Source organism: Rhinolophus ferrumequinum, chromosome X, assembly GCF_004115265.2.
Source record: "Rhinolophus ferrumequinum isolate MPI-CBG mRhiFer1 chromosome X, mRhiFer1_v1.p, whole genome shotgun sequence".
NCBI lineage: Eukaryota > Metazoa > Chordata > Mammalia > Chiroptera > Rhinolophidae > Rhinolophus > Rhinolophus ferrumequinum.
Genome location: NC_046284.1, coordinates 117,679,911 through 117,703,435, shown reverse-complemented (window position 1 = coordinate 117,703,435; position 23,525 = coordinate 117,679,911). Strand labels below are relative to the sequence as shown.

At 38.2% G+C, this 23,525-nt stretch overlaps 1 protein-coding gene and 1 non-coding gene across 7 annotated transcripts in view; one reads left to right on the top strand and one right to left on the bottom strand.

The window, feature by feature from the left end:
* FRMPD4 (FERM and PDZ domain containing 4) overlaps nucleotides 1-23,525 on the top strand; it is a 746,993-nt gene that overhangs the window by 276,621 nt on the left and 446,847 nt on the right. The gene's annotated exons all lie outside the window — the stretch shown is intronic.
* On the bottom strand, nucleotides 9,193-9,266 carry TRNAR-CCU (transfer RNA arginine (anticodon CCU)). Its single transcript has one exon. It is a non-coding gene; the product is annotated as a tRNA-Arg (tRNA).

Below are 23,525 nucleotides of genomic sequence, written 5' to 3'. Positions count from 1 at the left end.
CCTTTTCTGAAGTCAGTTGTACTGAGGCAGAAGTTCAACACAAGATCTCTGCAATGAGATTTCTGGGGTTTGACACCTGGTCCTGACACTCATGAGCTACGTTTCCTCGGGCAAATTTACCTCTCTGAGTTTCCTTTTTGTCATCTGTAGAAATGGCATTGCTGCTATCTATGTGTAAGCCCACACCATGGAAACAATAAAAGGGCTTGCTTCCCTAGGTCCAGCACACCTGCTGAGATTCACAGGGTACATTTTTCTGGGTCATTCAAGTAGGGTTTTAGAAGGAAAAAATGAGATATGAATGCCTTGACTTCCTGTTAGTATAAACAAGTTATCAATTACTTATATGCTTGGCTCAGCATACATCGGCATATATTTACATGGGTTGGTTGACACCTGTCACCAACCACCCCACACCCGTTCTAAACTGGCATGGCTTGTCCTCCACAAATCCATGAGGCATAAATTCACATTAAGTGAAAGTCCAAGATGATAGTCTTTTGCCTCTTTTTTTCTTTTCTTTAACACCTGACTTTTGTGAGCTGTTAGGAGCGGGCTCCAGCTCTTGGCTGCCCCTGGCCACTTTCTGTAGCTACGTTGCCTGACTCCATTTGTCTGCCAGGACACCCCTCTCCTGCTTCCCACCCACTTACACAGCCCACCTGGCCAAGCCCCAACCTCAAAGAGAGTAAGAAAAACGGGCTACTAATCACAGGAGGACTTGGCAGACAATGAGGATATTTTAGAGTGATCCACCTTCATTTGGGGGCAGAAAACTCCATTTTCAGCATCTTAAGTAGATGAAGTAGTGGAAGCAGCACATTACATTCTTGTTAAAAGCAGAGCTTTGGGGCCTGCTCTGCTCTTGAGTGGCAGCTCTGGCCCTGGTTTTTCGTTTGTTTGTTTTGTTTTTGCCTCTTTTCCTATCTTGAACAAAGGTCCTCGCTAGAATAAAGTGTCCCAAAGCTTTTAGAAAAACAAGACCTATTTTAAGGAAGACTTAATGTTCTGATCTTTCACATAAACATTGAAATCTGGTCTATTAATTACATCAAAGTATTTTCCCTGCAAATATCTGGATTTTTCCAGTTTACAGGTTGGCACTTAGCTTTGATTGGTCTTGAATATTTTAAATATAAATTGTAGACTGTAAAGGCTTGATCGCCTCCTGCTATCTTCCAGAGAAGTAACTTGAACATGTCTTCACAGTGATAGGCACTCATGGTCCATGGCTTTTAAAGACATATACGTCAGTCTGGTGTTTTTCAGAATATAAATAGAAGCATTGAAAATACTTTTGGAGCTTTCTAAATTGACTTCCCTGAAGTAAGTTAGAAATTAAAGTTGGGCTGAGGTGCATGTCTTTGGCTCATTAAGTCTTACAGCGTTTTCTCTGAAATGGCAGGTCTCCTGGGAAAAATCTAGAAAATGTCCTCTTTTAATTCCCTGAAAATTAGAAAGGCGAAATTTTCTGATAATTTAAACTTATTCTTTACTAGGACTGCATATTGAAAATGGAGCATGGCACCTGGGCAGATAAAGGAAATAGATGAAAAGAAATAAATAAAGAAAATATATTTATGTTTGTATTCACTTACCAAAGTAGTCAGTAGCACAGTTGGAATTTTGAAAAATCCCAAGGTACTTTCCCATGATTGCTAACAAAATCTACCCTGATTTAAAACTTACCACAGCTTCAGATTACAGGAATAAAAATCCTGAATACCAAACAAATGCACATGTGGAGGAAGCCCCTGAGAAATATTTGTCTGCCTACCTATGCAGAGATGGCACTAAGCTTCATGTGAATTCTTGAACATGCCTACCTTGCATGGTTGACAACCGCTGAGCTTGATTTCAAAGTTCAGGTCCCTGTCTCCCCTGGCCACGCACATACTAAAAACGGATAAATATCCCCACACCATGCTCAGCCTTGACACAAACTGCAATAAAAATCACCACCCAGAGGTATAAAACATGACAATGAGAGTTCTGCCAATGCGTTTTCCTTCCAGGCATCAGAGAGTACATCACCATTGCACAGTCACCGTATGTGCTCATGACCAAACTTAGGTCCACATTATATAAGAATATTTCATGGCCAAATAGGTGAGGCAACCTGGAACTCCTGAGCTCCAACGAAAAAGGATCCATTCATGTCTTAGATGAAGGGTGTGCGTATTCCGCATTGAAGCAATTATTGGCCATGGGTGAGCCAAGAACTAATGAGGAAATTTGATAGAGTAGTGGTGCCCAGGTCTCACCCCACAGTCACCAAATCAGAATTTGGGGCTGGTGTTCTGGCATGGGCACAAAGTTAATGTCCCACAAGTGAATCTCATTAAGAATTATGGCAGCCAGATGAAAACAAGACCATGTCTCCCACCAGTTGACTGTACGCCAGAGCTGACTCTTTCAATAGTCCCACCATAATCACCCATCTGGCCCACCGCCTCCTTTTTTGCCCGTTGGCTTACTCATTCTCACAACTCCTGGAAAACACCTCAAAGGGGAAAACTTCACTGAGTCATTTTTAAAATGTCATTGCAAGTGTAAGCAGTTCTGGCCTCACATAAGTAACAAAGGAAAATAATGGAGTACTAATGGTGGTGATAGTTTAAGGAACTCAGTTTATTCCCAGGGGCTCCATTCATCAAATATCACTATAACTTTATAGCATATTCACCAGAAATCATTACATTTTGGTAGTGTTTAAGTCCCATTACCCAGGGTCATAAAATTCCCTCTAATAAGAAATCATGGCTGTCAAGTCCAGTCTGATTAAAGAGAATGACAGATGATCTGCAGCCTTGGCGATGATGTTTTTGGCTGCCCATTATTTCACATATGAAAGATGATTAAGTGATTATTAAAGGAAATCCATAGGTACAATTACAGGGCCTCACATCATAAATAATTCTAAAGGCATGTAATCTGCGCTTTTCATGTCTTTTATTGTTTGCATACAATTTCTTGAATTGCCTCAACCCCTAGGAATTTCAACTCTCTACTTCATGTAAAATACCTTTTAAAAAATCTCAAGAGCCATAGCAACACCATGACCATAAAACGTATGAGTTAGAGTCCTTCCAGCTAAGATAGAATGCTGTGTGTCATGAAGCACGCATACTTATCAAACCAGAAAGCAGTGATTTAATTCTTCCTACTGTTTCACTTTCATAGTACTTGACAGTGTTTGGGGTCTTTTGTTTTAATGTATGTAATTATGTTATTATTATTTTTTTAATGGAATCTCCCAAAGTGCTTTTTAGTGCTCTTTTTTTGTCTTCTTTTATGTCATGTAATAATACAGTAGTATCCCAGAAAAAGGACTTAAATCATTTTTGATGATGGCAGCATTAATATATTCTGATACCTTGGCTATTCAAAATTGGTACTAGCGACTTCCTAACAACAAAATGTTAAATACAGCTGAGGCTCAAATGTGTTTTTGGCGTGTTGCTTGATGATAAAAAGAGAATTTCATTAAGAGGGAAAGAAATAATAGTGCTTCCATTCCATTCAGAGGGTGAAAACTGGAAAGGAACTAAAGCTGTTATAGCTCTTTTTGTGTAGATTCCCCTCTCTCTCCACTTGCACCATTGCACAATATCTTTTTTCTCCAACTTTTGGGAGAAGAGTATATCCAGAAATGTGTCAGTACATCCTCATATTTTCCCCATAACCTTTCCTTTATATCTCAACGAAAGCCATGCACAGCAGAAGGTATAAGGAGCTGTAGATGAGGACTATTTGGGGGGGACATCTAGAAAACCTGAATGTATCTTACCTGTACAGGCACACCTCGGAGACATTGTGGGTTCAGTTCCAGACCACTGCAAAAAGCGGGGATCTCAAGAAAGCAAGTCACAGCCTTTTTTCCTGGTGGAGGGTTTTGCCTTCAATTTATCAGAAATGCAACATCTGTAAAGTACAATAAAGCAAAGCACAGGAAAACCGAGGTATGGATGTAAATGGAAGTGCAGCCTAATTTTTCTCTCCTCTAATTGTTGAAAGAAAGTATTAGAGTGGAAAAGCTGGCAATAATTTAAGTAAATGTGATTTTTGGAGGGACTGTTTTAGAAGCCACTGAACAACCAATAATGTTTAAACAAGAAGTATACCCAGGTTCTTATGCCTTCAATGCACTTCCCCATCCACCCCATTCCTGTTGGTCCTTCTCAGCTGGATTCCAGTGTCATTCTGTTTTTGATGGGGCCGTCCCCTACTCTTCCGTACTCCCATGCATTTTACAATAGCTCTTCTTAAATGTTATACATTATCAACCATATCGCATTGTATTTTAGCTATTTCCAAGTCAGTCTTTAAACAAGTCTGAAATTCCTTTGTAGCAGAACTGGATTAAATTTATTTCATTTCCACAACAAAATCACTATCTAGTTCTTGAAAAGATCAACAAAATTAATAATGTAATTAAGAAAAAAGAGAGAAGCACAAATATTAATGTCAGAAATGAAAATCCCCACATCACTACAGATCTCATGGACATTGAACGGATAATATAGAAATGTTGTGGAAAACTCTATGCTCCCAAATTTGATAACATTGATGAAATGGATTAATTCCTTGACAGACACAATCTGCCAAATCTGACACAAGAAGAAATAAAAAATCTGAATAAGCCTATAAGTATTAGACATTGAATCAATAATTAATAACCTTCCCAAACAGGAAGCACCAGGTCCAGATGAGTTCACTGGTGAATTCTACCAAACATTTAAGGAAGAAATTACACCAATTTCCTGCAATCTCTTCCAGAAGATAGAAGCAGAAGGAATACTTTCTTACCCAGTCTTTGAGGTCAGCATTACCCTAATACCCAAACCAGACAAAGACATTACAAGAAAACTACAGACCCACATCTCTCATGAACATAGATGCAAAAATCTTCAGCAAAATATTAGCAGATTGAATCCAACAATGTATAAAAAGAATTATACACAATGACCTAGTGGGATTTTTCCCAACTGTGCAAGGCTGGTTCAACATTTGAAAATCAATTAATGTAATCTATCACATCAACAGGCTAAAAAAGAAAAATTACATCATATCGATAGAAGCAGAAAAAGCATTTAACAAAAACCAACACCATTCATATGGGAACACTTTGTACTTCCATCCAATTTTGCTGTGAACTGAACACCGTTCTAAAAATCAAGTCTATTAAAAAATTAATTAAACCAAAAATTGCTTATGAATCAACTCTTTCCATACTAGAGAGCTTTCGCCTGAAGGCATTAGTCTGCTTTGGGTTTGGTTTCAATGAGCCGTCTCTTCTCTGCTGGTGGAATCAACTTTATCACATTTTGAAACAACCAAAATTTCTATGCACAATCCTCAAACGGGAGCTCAGTGCCCTGTAGTGGCATAGCTGTGACTGGCCTCCATGCCACTGCCTACCATGTGACATGGACATCCATGGTGATTCAATTAGCCTGCCTTTGTTATTTCTGTAGTGGTATAGAAAGGCAGTATTCTTTAGTCACCAACAGGTGTTTTGAAACTTCGCCCTGTAGAATGGTGGCTGATAACTGGAGAGCATGTGCAAAGATGGCAGCCACATTGACACTGGAGTGAGGTGTAATGCCATGTTAGGAAGGATATTGTGAATTTGCATGATTACTTCTCTTTCACCTTGCCAGTCAAGCATGACAGAAGGATGAACCTCCTTCCCATCTGCTTCCCCTCCCTCTAAAGATGACAGCTTGTGTACTCTGTAGTCACTGTTTCCAAGTTTAACTAGGTACCGTGTTTCCCCGAAAATAAAACCTAGCTGGACCATCAGCTCTAATGCATCTTTTGGAGCAAAACTTAATATAAGACTCGGTCTTATTTTACTATAATATAAGACGGGGTCTTATATAGTATCATATAATATAAGACTGGGTCTTACATTAATTTTTGCTCCAAAAGACGCATTAGAGCTGATTGTCCAGCTAGCTCTTATTTTCGGGGAGACAGGGTATGTGCCCGATATTGAACAGTAATTCCCAAACGTTAGTGTCCATCAGAATTACCTGGAGACCTTGTTATAATCAGATTACTAGGCCCTACCTCCAGAGCCTCTGATTCATTAGGTTTGTGGTCGCGTCTGAGAATTTGCATTTTTAACAAGTTTCCACATGATGCTGAGGCTGTAGGTCTAGGGACCACACTTTAAGAACCTCTGCTCTAGAAGAAGGTCCACCTACACAACAGAGGAAGAACTTGGTGGACGGTGTTAAGGCACCACACATTAGCACATCTGTTTATCTGACATTTTTTTTAATGGATAGATAGCTCAGAAAATTTTCTCGTGATAGAAAATATAGTGAGTGTTCCTGATTAAAAATATAGTGTGTGCAATTGCAGTTTCCTTTTAAGGCATTGGCAAACATAGTATGAAACGAGAACAAAGCCAGCAGGAGGTGGAGAACAATGTCAGATATGAAAAGTGGGAACTTCTCTGCCTGGTTTCAAATCCGTTCTTATGTTTTTATACCTGTTTGTCCATCTCAGGATTGCTGGATGGTTTTCTCAATTGTGCTAACTGTCTGGCTTATATGCAGCACATAATCTTCTAAGATAAATCTATTGACTTTGAAAGCTTTGTCATTTTTTGAATATGGCTTGATGGTCTTCCTGAATTGTTGGTAACTAACTCCTATTTTTCCTCCAAAATATTATCAAACATTTCTTTAATGTCAGAAATATCTAGGTGCTGTACTTTGATTGTTGAAACGGACATATATGCCTTTTGGAGAAAATAGGACCCCAGGTCAGTGGGAAATAACTGGCGAAAGAGTCCTTGTAAGAGGATTTATGCTAATTGGATGATTTAAAAATTGTCTGTTTCTTTGGTGAAAGTCTGACAAATAGAGGTAGGGGAGATCTATATCTCTTTTTTTCTATGACCTGGCTAGTGGGTGGTATTTTACAATGTTATAATGGAAGCAAGTCTCAGATCAGCATTTGTATAGGTATTAATCAGTGATACGGCAAAAAGCAAGAATAAAAATGAGAGCAAAAAAAGAGAACAGATCTACTCTCTATTCTTTGGGAAGTTAGGGAAGCCCCTTTGCAGTACCCGCCCCAAGAATTCTCTTGGCAACAGACATGTTGGGAGGTGTTCAGCTGTACCAGGCACATTGTCCTCTGTCAAGTGGATGGTGGGTGAAGGTGAGAAATTTGGCTCAAGACCATATCCTATGGCAGAATTCAGAGTATTACTCTTAGGTATACAGCTGTTGGTTTTGCCCAATTCTTATTCTTTTCTCATGCAATAGGGTCTGAATAGCCTTCCTGGTGACCACAATTCTGTAACACCACTCATTTCTTTAATGAAAAATGATTTCTAACACCCCTTATGCTAATTAACAAACCCTCTGGTGCAGATGTATTAGGTTGGTGCAAAAGTAATTGCGGTTTAAAAGGTTAAAAATAATTGCAAAAACTGTAATTACTTTTGCCCCAACCTAATAGATAACACATTTGAAGTGCTTGCCTTGGCTGCCTCTGAAATCTGGATTCCTCATTAGGGGCCTTTAAATGTAACCTAATTGTCTTTAGGATATGGGTTAACGTTAACTTATGTAACCATATTCATATCACTGTTTTGTTCCAGTTATAGCAAGAAGCTAGCAGAGGTGAGATACAAAGTTATACAGGTTAATCACAGAGGCACTTAAAAAATTTGGGATAGCTGCCCTATTATCGAATGTATAGGTAACAGGTGTTGGGGGTAAGGAAAGAAGTGGGGGACCGTTAGTGTTTACTGGAATACCATTATATAAAATTTGGAAATTTTGTGTATGACGTAGGTTAGTATGTAAGAAAATATTATAAAAATAATTATAACGTTTTTGAATTCCATCTCAAGTCCCAGGATTTTAGATTCTCTGAGGCATAAAAGCTATTGAGAGCAGAGGCATGCTGAAAAAGCCGGATGGATTTTTCGGAGGGAATACTGTTTCTTCTCACACGTTTCTATTCCTAGTGCAACACTCGGGTAATGCTGATAGCAAGCCCTACATTTAGTTATTATTATTATTTTTTCAATTAAAGTTTATTGGGGTGGCAATTGTTGGTAAAGTTACATAGATTTCAGGTGTACAATTCTGTAATACATCATCTATAAATCCCATTGTGTGTTCACCACCCAGAGTCGGTTCTCCTTCCATCACCATATATTTGATCCCCCTTACCCTCATCTCCCACCCCCACCCCCTTTACCCTCTGGTTACCACTAAACTATTGTCTGTGTCTAAAAGTTTTTGTTTCTCATTTGTTTGTCTTGTTCTTTTGTTGTTTTTGGTTTATATACCACATATCAGTGAAATCATATGTTTCTCTGCTTTTTCTGTCTGACTTGTTTCGCTTAACATTATAATCTCGAGATCCATCTATGTTGTCACAAATGGTCCTATTTCATTTTTTCTTACCGCCGAATATTATTCCATTCTGTATATATACCACAACTTCTTTATTCATTCATCTATCGAAGGACCTTTTGGTTGTTTCCATGTCTTGGCCACCGTAAATAAAGCTGCAATGAACATTGGAGCACACTTGTCTTTATGGATAAATGTTTTCAGATTTTTTGGGTAGATACCCAGAAGAGGGACAATTTGGGCATGAAACAGAAGTTCCCAATGCCACCTTTCCTCTTTTATCCAAGATCTGGCCATAAATGTGATTTTCTTGCATGTGTGTTGAGAGTGACTTTTATACACAGAAAAGATTATTTAAGGGGCAAGTTTTTGAACTAACTTGATATCCAATAGATTAAAGTTACATACTCAAAATCCTGTTTCTCATTTAAAAAATTTTTTTTAATCTAGCAAAATTCAAAGTCACATTTATAAAGACATATTTAAATCTCCTGAAACATTTAAAATGGCATTTCTGTATTTCTTTTAAAGTTCTTCAATTGTCTGGCAAACCCTTCCAAGTATTGACATTACTCTTATAAAGCTAATGTTTTAAACTTAGACGTGCAAGTGTTTTGTTCTCTTAAATGTTTCAGCTCCATCTATAAACTGTCTTTTAATGTCTAAACCGATATCTAAAGCAGTTACTGAAGTACACATTGTTTTTTAAAACTTTTATTTATTTTAAGTGTGTTTTTCCAGGACCCATCAGCTCCAAGTACAGTAGTTGTTTCACTCTAGTTGTAGAGGGCGCAGCTCACAGTGGCCCATGTGGGGATCGAACCGGCAACCCTGGTGTTAGGAGCATCACGCTCTAACCAACTGAGCTAACCGGCCACCCCTGAAGTGCACATTTTAAATTAGAATTCCAAGCCTAACCTATTAGACATTCCATATACCAAAGTCTGTTAAGTAATATAAAGTATTTATTATATCAAGTATATACAGATTAACTCTAATACTGTGGGATTGATTTATTCCATCATTTCTATACTTGATTCTAAACCTTTCTTGAGTTAAAAGATATCCAATAAGGAAAAACATCATCCTCACCAAAGCAAGTTGAAGTTCCCATCTCAGTTCCCACCCAGTTTGTAATTCAGCCAAGCTGCACAGCACTGGTCTTGATTTATACTTGTGACACTGATGAGAAATACCAACCACTGTTATTATCCCTATTTCTTGACCAGTGATTCTTAATCTCTAATGTCCTCATGGATCACTTGGGGTCTCCTTGAAATGAAGATTTTGATTCAGGAGGTTTGGGTGGGACCTGCCTTTCTCTCAGGCTCCCAGGTGATGCCTACCTGCTGGTACACAGGCCACGGTTGAGTAGCGAGGCCTTTGATTCAGGTGGTGTTTTGCATAATTCTTCCATCTACTCTTAGATGACTTCCTCCCCCAAGGAGATATGTGACTTCCTTCACAGTTTGATTGGTTTAGCATTTCTTCGACTCTCTTGCCATATTCAAATGTCATCTCCATTAGACTGCAGATTTCTCCAAGTTTTGTGGTCATAAAATTCAAAGAATCCTTGAAGATTCAAATTACTCTGACTCATTTATAAGTGGAAAATGATAGTTTTGAAATAAATGGATAGAAGTATTTTATGGGGGGGGGGGTGAGAAGGAATGGGATAAGTGTGCCAGATGGATGAATTGAACCCCCTTGAGTTTTATAAATATAAGTTATAGCATTTTATTTAGTTTGTTTATTTTTTATTTAGTTATTTTTTTGAGTTTTTAAACACTATTTTAACATTCAATATATTAGTTTCATGTGTACAGCATAGTGGTTAGACATTTATATAATTTAAGAAGTGACCCTCCTGACTAGTCTATTGCCCACCTGGCACTATACATAGTTATTACCATATTATTGACTATATTGTCTATGCTTTACATCCCCATGACTATTTTGTAACTACCAATTTGTACTTCTTAATCCCTCACCTTTTTCACCCTCCCTTGTATCCCCCCAATAAATCTAGTACCCATCTGACACCATACACAATTATTACAATATTATTGCCTATATTCCTTATGCTATACCCTACATCCCCATGACTACTGTGTAACCACCAATTTGTTCTTCTTTTTCACTCACCCCAACGCCCTCCCATGAGTTACAGCATTTTAAAACGTTGTTTCCACCAAAATGCCCATCGGTAGACGACTGGATTAAGAAACTGTGGTACATTTATACAATGGAGTATTACGCAGCCATAAAGAGGAAAGAAATCTTACCATTTGCAACAACATGGATGGTCTTAAGGAACATTATGCTAAGTGAAATAAGTCAGACAGAGAAAGACAAATACCATATGATCTCATATGTGGAATCTAAAGAAAAGAATAAGTGAATGAACTAATCAGCAACAGTTTTGGAGACAAAGAGGAAAAACTGAGGGTTGCTAGATGGGTGGGGGGGTGGGGATAAGGGAGAAGGTGAGGGGATTAGAAAGCACAGTCGGTAACCACAAGATGGCCACCGGGATACGAAAGTCAATTTGGGGAATGTAATCAATAATGGAAAGATTTTGTAGGGTATCCGATGGACACTTGTCTCATTAGGGAGACCACCTCAGGAGTGATGTAGATGCCTGATCACTGCACTGTATACACCTGAAGCTGAAGCTGAACAATAATGAATGTCACCTACAAATATATATATATATATATATATATATATATATATATATATATATTTACAAGAAGCGGAGTACAGCATTAGGAATAGAGACAGTGTAAATGTAATGGCTGTGCGATGTCAGAGGGGTAGTGGATGGGGGGAGGGGGGTTTACACAGTGTGAGGGATAGAAATGATAAACGTCTAAGTATTACTTTGTCTTGTGCACCTGAAACTAATAAAAAAAAAGAAAAAAAAGAAAAAAAATTGTAATGCTCAACATATACCAATAACAGAAGATGAAAAAAAAAAAGTTGTTTCCTGTATCTCAATGGTTTTTTAGATTGTTTCTAGAGACTGTGTATTGATTGAAGATATGACTATAGATGCAGGTTTGTTGGGTTTGATTCTGTCTTACCATAATGGCTGCTCCTCCTTTCCCTTCCTTGTGTCTCCTTATTTGATTGTAAGGGAATACAGCTTGCTGGATGATTTTTTTCTGTCAATTACATGAGTAGCAATGCATCTCACAGAATGAGCTTTTTATTTAAACAAGTTAATGCCAGGCTAGATTTCTCACTAATATGTCTTTATTCAATAAAGTAGACAATTTAAATTTTAGGAAAGTGTGTGTGTGTGTGTGTGTGTGTGTGTGTGTGTGTGTGTCTGTTTGTGTGTTTCATTTTTGAATGCCTTTTGGAGCAGGCAGTGAGCACTCTTCAGTTGCCATCATAAGTCATCTCTCTGTGGTCTTGCACAGGGCCTGAGTAACACCTCTCTGTTACCTGCCTGGCCTTGTCGGCATTTGAGTTGGCTACCCTACTAGAAGTGGGTCCTCTCACGTAATGTTCGCAGGAGTATACTTGTGTACAGCCTGCCAGCAACAGGTTTCTGTATTTAGATTTGCAGGCATTTTTACCTAGCAAGTCCACTTCTAGAAACCTGCACAAAGAATTCATTGGACAGGTGTGCAATTTTGTTCAAGTATGTTCATTGTGGTATTGTTCACCAGAGCAAAATATTAGAAACCACCAAAATATCCGTTCGTATGGAACAATCCTGCAGTTGGTATAATATGTATTCATTACAAATCTATATTAGTCATCATGAAAAAGATCTGTGATGTATTGTTAAAAGAGCAAATCAGGCTACAAGGAAATTGTTATCGTGGGATTACATAAAGAACATGTGCGTTAAAATATAATTTTCAAGACAAAGTAAAATCATGAGTCTTATACCAATATCAAATGAGCACATACATGTTAACCATTTTATATAACTCATTGTTAGTGAGGGAACTGGTAAGATGTTAGAATGATTCAAAAGAGATCTAAAAACCGGCACATGTATGGATCAGGAATATTGAAATGGATTTGCAAATGGTTGCAAAAGTGGACTCTTCAACAGCAGGAAAGGGAGGCAATCGCACCTCTGCCTTACTGAATTTATTTATTTACATCTATAGACGAGAATTATTTTGCATTGCTCTAAGTTATCTACAACTTACAGAGTTGCAAAATAGCTCAAAGGCAATGAAAGGTAGACAGCTACCACACACTTGTATCAGATAACTTGCAAAGGTGTGTTCTAAAGTGGAGAGCCTTAGCAATGCATAATTTTCTCTTAAAACACAAATTTTCTCTAGCGTATGTATTTATTAAAGTCTGGAATGAGAACAGAAAAACGATTAGTCGTCTATGGATGGTAAGATTGTACGTTCTTTTTTTGTAGGTTTTTCTATTTTTCTGTATTTTCACAGCATTTCTAAAAGAGTGTGTAATTTTTTTTATATATAATTGGGGAAAAAAAACCACAAATCCTCATGTAATGTTTTTAGCAAATCCTTCAACAACAGCAGCAAAAGCAGTGACCAGAGAATGTGGTGGGGTGGTTGGCAGTCCCCTTGCTAACCTGCTATTTCTGGTTGGTCCTCCAGTGGATGGCTTTGTTTTCAGGCCTGAAATATTCCCACTTATAAGAGATGGTGATGAAACCAAGGTGCCTAGCATGTCAGTGGTGCTTTTAGCTTTGACACTCAATAAATGAAGTGCCAAGAAGTTGCTAATGTTGTCTGTGCCTTTCTCAGTACAGTCAGGAAAAAACGGGTGGGAGAGGGGAGGACAGTGGGACGGTACGGTGTGTCAGAAGGGAAGGTGCTTCCCGTTGCTGTGTGTGATGACAGTTATTAACGAATAGATGTTTCCAAGTTCATGCAACCCCCCTCGGGTTCGTGTGCTTATTTATAGACTTGATTTGAAAATTAAACAGAGCTTTTTCTTTCCCTAATTTTACAGTTGTGAAGAGATAATAAACATCCTCATGACTTATATTATTCCATAAGAATTCACCTAGGTATTGATTATTGCCTAGAGATTTGTTGTCTTTCTCTGATCTGGGTGTTTTTTCTTTTGCTTTGTTTTCCCCCTCTCATGCCATTGTTTCTGGCTATAATCCTCATTTCCTTACAGCCTGCCAAACTGCAGCTCCTTTTGGGTGCCAGGTTTTTCTTATAATCCTCCTGACTGATGAGAGATTTGCAGAGAAGTTGGCCCACACACATATTATGTATCTTATTGACAGTACACATGCAACATTTTAAATAACCCGAGAAGGTTATATTCATCTCCAGTTGTATGAAAATGATTGAGATTGCATCAACAATTAAACAGTCTCTTGCTCTTCTTTGGTTTAGCTTGGAGCTAAATGCATGTTGCTGACAAAATGTTTTCGTTGAATGAATACACTGAACAATATTTATTTATATCATCCTATGTATGACCTATATGGAGTAGTAGTTTGTGTGGCTATGTAAGCATCCTGCCGTCAGAAGGAATAACTTCACCTATAGGGAACATTTGGGGTGGGGGGCAGGCATTCATGTTTGATTTGGAGATTTAGTTCTAAGAACACTACATCTACAATGCTGGGCGTACTTACCATGATGCTTAGTGCATCAACCTCTATGGCAGGACTTGCCTTGGGAGAGAGGAAGCAAGAGGCACATTTGGTCTTTGATGCCTGCACTGGGTAAAATAGTGTCCCGCTAAACATCATGGCTTGGTACCTGTGAATGTGACCTTATTTGGAAGTATGGTCTTTGCAGGTGAGGTCATACTGGATTAGCGTGGTTTGTAGTCCAAGATGACTGGTTTGGGAAGGATATGTGGAGACAGAGACACAGAGGGAAGATGGTCACGGAACAATGGAAATAGAGGTTGGAGTAATGCAGCTACAAACCAAGGAATTCTGGTGGTTGGCAACCACCAGAAGCTAGTAGGAGGCAAGGGAAGATTATTCATCTAGAATTCTTCCCTAGAGCCTTCAGCGGGAGCAGGGTCCTGCTGACTCCTTGATTTCAGAGTTCTAGCTTCCACAATGTGAGAGAATAAGTTTCTGTTGTTTTTCGCCCCCCCCCAATTTTTGTTCTTTTGTTATGGCAATCTTAGGAAACGATTACAGTATCCTCTACTTCATGGTGATGCTCTTGTTTGGTGTCTCTAACTCCCCTGGTCTCCCGTGCCCTTATCTTAAGGCGTCATCCATGTATTAGTCAAGGTTGAGTAAGGTAAACAGAAACCACTCTAGGTGTAGTGAGCAGGAAGGGATTGAATATAGAGAATTACCTGCTCTCACACTGTTAGTGGAATTAGGTAGTGAAGGTCAAGGAAACCTTGCTAATATCAAGAACTTAGGAAGCGCAGGGAAGGCAAGAAACCAGTATCTGTTCTCTTCCCATTAAGCCTTCAGCACTTAATGGGATGATTCTCAGGAAGGTGCTTGGAAGATCCCAACAAAACTCTGCGTATATCATCTGTTGACACGCACACCTCTGACTCCTGCTGTCAGTGAATAATGTCTTCTCTCTCTTGCCCTATCACATCTCTGTGAATGACTTTTACTGGCACAATGTAAACGAAAGCCTTGCTAAAGGATGCTGGGAAATGTAGTTTCCACGCTTTCAGCCCTAGTGACCCTGGAGAGACTGTTGAAGGGCAAGGGTAGAACTAAATACAGGAGATGATATCCTGCTTACTTATCTTAATTCCTCAAAACAAGAACGAAAGTACTTGCTTCTCTGAAAGTTTCTGATGATCTATTCATTTACACCAAGGTATGAAGGACCAATAATACCTTAAAATGTTTTTCCTCCAGGACTGTTTGTAATTTCATATGATCAGAGATTTCATTCAAAGAAACGAATCTATTTATTTGACACTTAGTTGAAATGGGGACTCATAGCTGTGTTTTCTGATGGGTCCTCAGAGATACAAACAAATTTTAGGTGGAAAGCTTTGCTCTAGCAGATTTTAATCCAGTTTGGCTTTCTCTTTGTGCATGCAGTGACATTTGGATTTGTTGATTTTCTTTTGTTTTTTATTACAAATACGTTAATGAGAGGCAGATTATTTCTGGTTAAATTATTTTCAATTGTCTATTACTAGTGGTTTTTTAATGGGGCAGTTTTAACCCCGCCCCTTCTCCCATCATCTCCTCAGGGGACATTATGCAATATCTAGAAACATTTTTTGTTTTCACAAGTGGAATGGTTGGATGCTACTGGCATCGAGTGGGTCGAGGTCAAAGATGCAGCTAAATATTCTAGAGTGCACAGGACAGCCCCGTACAACAAAGAATGATCCAGCCTCAAATGTCAATAGGGCCACAGTTGAGAGAATCCTGCTCTGTATGTGGTTGAAGGGAAAAGGTGAGGTCGATCTTTATTATTGTGACCCTTTTCTAACCTCAGGTAATGTTTAATGCTGTTGCTGCCCGTGTTGTTTGACTGTCCACTGTGTAAGCCCTTTCACTCTCCTCTGACGTCCTTTGCCAAAGATATGGCTGACGTTCTTACCTTGGCTGCCCAATTCAGAACCAAGGTGTTGGTGATGCGTCTCATCCCTCTTAACCGCTCTTTGGTTTTGTTCTATTCTGAGATCCCCTCTCTTTGAAAACCTTCTTTCTTCCACAGTCTGGAAACAGCCCATCTGTCAGCTTTCCTCCAGTCCTGTGAAGGGTCTCAGATTCTCATCACATGTCTAGAAGGCCTGTTGTGTTTGCCACTCTCCCCTTTGTCCCTGCCCTTCACCAAATGCCCCTGTCTTAACATTTTAAACATTCTCATCTTCTGTACATCAGCTGGAGAAAAGCTGATGGCACAGAAATCTGCTCTTTTCCTCAAATCCCACCATTTCCATCCGCTTACTTGCTCCCTATGCCCAGGGCACTTATCCTGAATTGGCACAGGTGACATCACCCCATTTGTTATTGGCTAATTGTATTTATTTGTTCATTTGCGTATACTGGAGGAATCACTTCTCTGGGTTACTAAAGACTTTAAATTCCTAGAAAGCAAAAACAAGCATCCTGTAGTGCTCTTCCACCAACCTGGACACAAAATTCAGAGCTAATTAGATGCTAAAGAAAGGCTTTATGATGAATGAAGGTGATGATAAGTCAGGCTGGAAGGGACTCTAGAAACCCACGAAGCCTGTTCCCCGTGCACCCAGGCGGACTAAATCATCAAAGATAAATGGGGATCTATCCAATTTTCAAAGATTGCCAGAGAGGAAAATTTCACAACCTATTCCAGCTATTAACTACCCAGTTATGAAATGCTTTCTGCTATCTAACCTAAATCTCCCTCTTAAGGAATCAACATTCTGAAAAAATATAGAGTAATAAATTTTGAAATATGAGTTAAGATTTTCTTTATACCTAAGAAATTTATATACTACCATTTCCCTTCAAGTTAAGAGGATTTTTATTTTTATCTGAAAAAATTGCTAAGCCAGGTCTTCTGGCAAGGGGATTGGGGTTCAGGATAAATGAGTAGCTTGAAAAGACGTTAGAATGTATGAGGTAAGAAAAATGGTTTAATTCTCTCTGTATATTCTCAGTGTGTTACTGCACAGCTGACTTAGAATGCTGAGAGCTCTGTTAAGATGACTCATATTGGGGTGTTTATTTCCTTAAAGGCACCATCTCTCCTGTATGAAAATGGTGCATTGTATTGTTTCCTTCATAACTTCCTACAGGGCAGCTGTGCAATTATGCAACTTCATAGGGCTGTTCTGTCTACCTCAGCATTACCCCTTTCATCGCAGAAATGAATTTTCAAGATTGGTGCAATTTATTCAGCAAACAAGGATTGAGCTCCTCTCGTGTGCTCAGGCACCGTGTGGGCTATTTATAGATCCAGAGAAGAAGGTGCTGTCTTGACCTGAAAGGGGCTTCAGTGTGAGGCAAGGGATTTTTCCATGTAAATAAAGCTGTTGGGGAAAGGCCTGTGAACTCCACTATAGCAGTATGTGTAAGATACAGTGGGAAACATTTGGTACATGACTTTCTAATAAGTGTACTTTTTTTTTGCATCCTTCAAGAACACATGACTTTGAACCAAGATAAACTGGGTGACAAATCTGGTCTGTCACTGTGTACAAGTTCTTAGCCTCAGAATCTACCCTCGCAAATGGAAAGAAATCATATCTGCCTTAAAGATCATTGTGGTGATTAAATCAAATGAAATTAAATGAGATAATATGCTTTAAAAATGCTAAGCAATGGGCCTATTCCTGGGTAGGTACTTAAGAGATATTGTTTCTGTCTTCTCTCTTTGATGATTCAAGGATAGTATAAGGGACTTTTTTGGGGGGAGAATCTCCTCCCAGTGTCACGATTACTTTCCTGCATGTGGGGACTCTTTTAAGTCATGAGGCCAAGTCAACCCTACCATAGAATCTGACGATGACACAGACCCACTTTCCTTGCAACTAGCAGCGGGGCATGTGGCCAATCAAACACACCAACATCTGTTTTTGAATTAGCAGCTCATGGTTTGGAGAAGCAGGGGCCAAACAGAATCCATTCTGATGACAAGTTATATCGACAGTTGCCATCGGACCTGGTTGTTAGAGGTGTCATTTGCTGCATTTCTTCAGAGGTACCTCAGGTCCACACTGATGCCAATTTCGGTGTCTGTCCTCAATGGCAGCAGCAGTGGTATCTTTACTGTCTTGATCTTTGATGTGACTTTTCATGTTGGCCCTGGGGACATTGCCTCCAACCTTGGTTCTCATGATTGTTAACTTAAAAATGAAAGGCCTTTCAAAGTGAGAGGCAACAAGCATTTATTTGCAATCAAAGAATAACTATTTGGGAAGCACTGATTCGGGTAGAAGCCCAAATAGTGTTCTGATTAGGAGGCAAAGGCAATTGATGTTTATGAGAAAGGGAAGTTAAACAATTATATCAATAGAAGGAAGACATTTCTGTGGGTGCAGATAGCAGGACATAGTGATGTTAATTCTAAACAGTGATTTTAATTTTCAGTCCAGTAGTCATAATGACTGCTTTCTTGTTATCTTTACAAACAGTTCTTTGGGGCACAATGTTGCTTAGGCCCAATCCAAAGGTTATTTTGCCTCTTTTTTAATATTCCAAAGGTTTGAGGCATAAGACACGCAAGGCAATTCCTCTGCAATGGCAGCCCTGGCTCCATTTTAAAGTGGCTCTGTTTGTTATTTTTTGACATGACCTTCACGAACAGCATTCATGAATAACCACTTTTCCTGTAATTAATTCCTCTTGAGCTCGTATTATCTACATTCTGTTGCTCAAATTTGAACTTTTGACTGATAAAAATATTGTTATAAATATTATGAGTTTGTTTGGTTTTGCTACAGTGATGTCTCATATGCTATCAAAGAAGGAGACAGTTCACTCTACGTTAAATAGACCCTTATAATGGTCCCTTTTCAATTCGTTTGCATCTTTTGTTTTTAAACCTTTCTACATCTTCCTTTATTGTGGCTTGCCATTTCTTATTAGAAAAATAACAGTGTTTCAGAGTTTCCATTCTTTTGATGCTACATCTACATGACAGGGAGATATACCTTGTAGAATTGCCAAAATCTATAATGCCATATGCAGAGAGAAAACAATTCTGACTTTCTGTTTTTGGCATAAAAAAAAAAATGTCTCACTCTTCTTCATTAACATTCTATTTTAGAACATGACTATTAAGCCTCAAGGCTCTTTAGTATAGATAGAAACTTAACAATATTTTAACCAAGGCTGAGAAATAGAAAAAGGGAGTACCTCTTTTAATTAAAAAACAACAACAACAACAAGCAAGCAAGCAAGAAAAACAAATCTCCCAGGTTCTTGTTCCAGCATTGGCAGTGTAGCTTGTATCATATTAAATATCACTGAAGTAAACATCTTGCTGATAACAATTATAAACTCAGAATTATAAACTGTTAAAACAATTGTTTGAAAGCTGTTTGGAGAACAACAAAAGCAAGCAGAAACCACAGGAGATAAGACCCTTGGAAAAGAGTACATTAGGTGAGATCCACATTTACCTGGCTGTTCCACTGAGGGTGACACAATGGGACAGAGCTCAAGCAGCACGTGGCATTCTAATTATGCAGAAGAGACTCAGAGGTTAGAGTTCAGGGCCGCCAAAATGCCTGGAAATTGAGGAGGAATTCTGGAAATGGGAAACCACAAAATCTATTAGGTTGGTGCAAAAGTAATTGCGGTTTAAAGGGTTAAGAATAAATGCAAAAACTGCAGTTACTTTTGCACCAACCTAATACATACAAATTCCTGATTGACTCCTAAACTGTGCCTATGCGGGTGTGGCTCCAAGGAACACTGCAGAAAACAGTAGTTGGGAAGGTAAAGAAAGACATGAGACTTTACCAGCTGCCTGGTGATGGGAAAACAGATTGGAGTGACAGTCCTGACAAGTGGTAGGAGTTTGGTAAATACATCAAGGTTTTCATCGGAGCCTCAGACTACCCATGTTTCAGGAGTAGTGATGACAGTGTCCCAGGAATGAGAGCTATGCCCTTGAAGTAAGGACAAAACTGTAATAGACCCAGTCTAAGAGGATCTAAAAGCCACACCTCCACAGAATTAGCATGATCCTCTAGTAATATAATTGCTTGCTACTATGACAAAAATCAACACTTTTCAGAGGTAGATAACAGAATCTAGATTGTACCATTTCGCCGAAAATAAGACCTAGCCGGACAATCAGCTCTGATGCATCTTTTGGAACAAAAATTAATATAAGATCCGGTATTATAGTAAAATAAGACTGGGTATTATATTATATTATACTATATTATATTATACCTTGCCTTACGTTATAGTAAAATAAGACTGGATCTTATATTAATTTTACAGCTGATTGTCCAAGTAGGTCTTATTTTCGGGGAAACATGGTATATATACAGCATATCATCAGTAATGTCCAGTGCATAATTACAAATTGCTAGACATATAAGAGGCAGTGAAATAATCAAGGAAGGAAATAGTCAATAGCTGAAGGTTCGCATATTACCCAGATGTTGGAATTAGCAAAGACTTTAAAATAGTGTAATGTGTTTAAAAATTTGTAGGAAAAGTTGGCTATGAGACAAAGATTAGAAATTTCGGGAGAATGAAGGAAACTCTTAAAAAAAATCCTAGAACAGAAAAATTAAAATCATATCCTTGGTATCCTGTTCATTTTGGTATCCTTTCCAATTCCTTTATGCCAAATATAGTTGTGTTTTGCATAGCTGATTATTAGTAATTTTTAATAGATAAATTTCTTTAAATCCATCAGTTTGGTTTTTCTCCTTAAAGTCATATAAAAATCAGCAGATTAAACCTTACTATATTATAATAAAAGATTGTAGTAAATTAGTGTGTCTAAGTAAGTTTTGAATACTGTGGAACAAATTATTTATATAAAGCCATCCTACCCAATTAAATAAAATGATCTCTTGCATTTATTACCTATATTTAAAATGTAAACAATAAAACTCTGGAAAAATTCTATGTGGGAAATCTTTGGATAAATTATGAAATAACCGGAAGATACTAAATAATGATTTTGAATTACAGTAGCATGGTTCCATCTATTTAGAATTAAGTAACTGAAATAAGTTGGCCTTCAATAAGCTGTTTAATTTGTAGGTTTTAATTATTGAATGTAGAAACTATTCGTGAGAGTAAGGATCACAAAAGCTAACGTAATTAACCTCTAATGGACTTTCACTTTTTAAATTGGTGTAGTTACTGAAGTATTTTGTTTCAGCACTTGTGTGAATCAGTCCAGTGTATCTTGAATTAAGTTATAAATTAATTATTTCCAATCATGCAATATTCCCTTAAATATCTACAATGTAGTACAGGGCATTTTAATCTGGAGTTCGTAAAACAAGGAGTGTACATCTCCATGTATTTTTTTATTTTATTTTACAGAGTAATGTACTAAGAAGTATAATTTTTTTGATTAACTTTTTTTTGCCACTTTTCATGTTGGATATTTGAAAGGGTAAACCAAAAATCAGTACCATATATTAACTTCACATCATACCAGTAATAACTGCAGAACCAAAAATTTATTTAGGAAATCATAATAACGAGAAACTGAAATCATCTATAAGCAAGGAGTGTAGACATTCTATAGTCACACCTCTCTACACATAGCTCATTTTTCTTTTTCAGTACTTCCCCAGTTAAGCCATTTGAAAACCCTTGCTTCATTGTGATGGATGGGAGTGGTTGGTGGGAGTGGGTGGGTCTGTGAACCCCTTGAATGTTTGCAAAAATTTATCTATTTGTAACATTGGTCATTTTCTGGGAAGAGACCAATGATTATCAATTCTGTCCTCGATTCCAAAAGGATAAGAATCCCTACTGAGCGTAAGGGGGTTGGGGGGTGGGGGATGAGGGTGAGGGGGATCAAATGCACGGTGATGGAAGGGGAGCTGACTCTGGGTGGTGAACACACAGTGTGATTTATGGATGATGTGATTCAGAATTGCACAACTGAAATCTATGTAATTCTACTAACAATTGTCACCCCAATAAATTAAAAAAAAAAAAAAAAAATCCTGGAAGTACACACTGTTCCCAATAAAGTCCTGTTCCCTCTCCCCAATTAAAAAATAAATGAAACCCTAAAATATGTTTGTTAAAAAAATAAACAAAAAAAAAAAAAAAAAAAAAAAAAAAAAGAATCCCTACTAATAACAGTCTTCTTTAGTTATTGACAATCACAAATCTTTTCCATTTCCTCATTCTCCTAACTTTTAATAATTGACAAGAGAGGTCAGTATAAAGAGCTATTCATTTGGTCATTTCTGAGAATCATTTGACTTTCAAGAAGTGAGATGAATCTGTTTAGTATCAGATGTTACTATTGTAATTTATGTAAATTATGAAAGCAACCACCATGTTTTCATAGGTTCCTCTTAAGTGAGAATTGCTTGATTTTCTTTCTCTGACAGTGCCTTCATAAATAATTATTGACACTGTGACTTTCAGCATATCAATGTATTTATGGCCTATTTTATTGAAGGAAAAATTGAAAACTTTTTCTAAATACGTGCACAAAACAATAATACGATGTAAAGTGAGAAAAGCAAGTGAGCAAGAAATGCAGATCACAAAAGATAAAAAACCAAGTATTAATATATAAAACATGTGCCTCAAGCTACTTCACTTTTGCTAGACACAGTTCAGAATTGGACCAATGTTCCTTGTATTCAGGGCAAAGGGGAAATTAGTTGAGTTGGGGAAGAATGCAGGTCAACAAAACTAGCTTGAACCAGCAAAAGGTAGCTTGACTGAGCTCGAGCCTGCTTGGACTAGCTCAAACCACTATGAGGAGGTTAGGCGTGCCCCGAGTTATGCATCCTTCCTACCGTGTGAAAATAAGACCTAGCCGGACCATCAGCTCTAATGCATCTTTTGGAGCAAAAATTAATATAAGAGCCAGTCTTATTTTACTATAAGACCAGCTATAATGTAATATGATATAATATAATATAATATAATATAATATAATGCAATATAATGTAATATAATGTAATACCGGGTCTTATTTTATTGTAATATAAGACCCGGTCTTATATTATATAAGACCGGATTTTATATTAATTTTTGCTCCAAAACATGCATTAGATCTGATGGTCCGGCTAGGTCTTATTTTCGGGGAAGCACGGTAGGATTGCGGAGTGGATGTATCATGAGCTCTCCTGGCATAGAACAATGGAGCACACATACCTTCTCCTTCAGGAGCCCCAGGAGTCAATTCCACCCACTTCTCTCCTCCCACTTCCCTCTACTGTCTCCACCAGGGCTGTGTCCCTCCCTCCTTTCCAGTTTCCTCTCTGTAAATATTTCCGGAATCCTTCCTTGATGCCAGATTCTCTGCTGGGCACGGTGGGGTATAGCACAGAGAGAAAGTGAGGGCCCCTGGAAGCTGACGGTCTTCTTGAGAAGTCAGGAGTGACATGCAGTGTGAAAAATGATCTCCTAAGGGCGGGCAAAGGGTACTGGCGATCTGCCTTCTTGTGGTCCCGGGTTTCTTTGTAAATTATTGGAATATTTGGCAAAGAGAAATCCACATATTTGAGGGACTTTAGGTTTGCATTGACTAATACTGCGGGAGCCTGAAATAA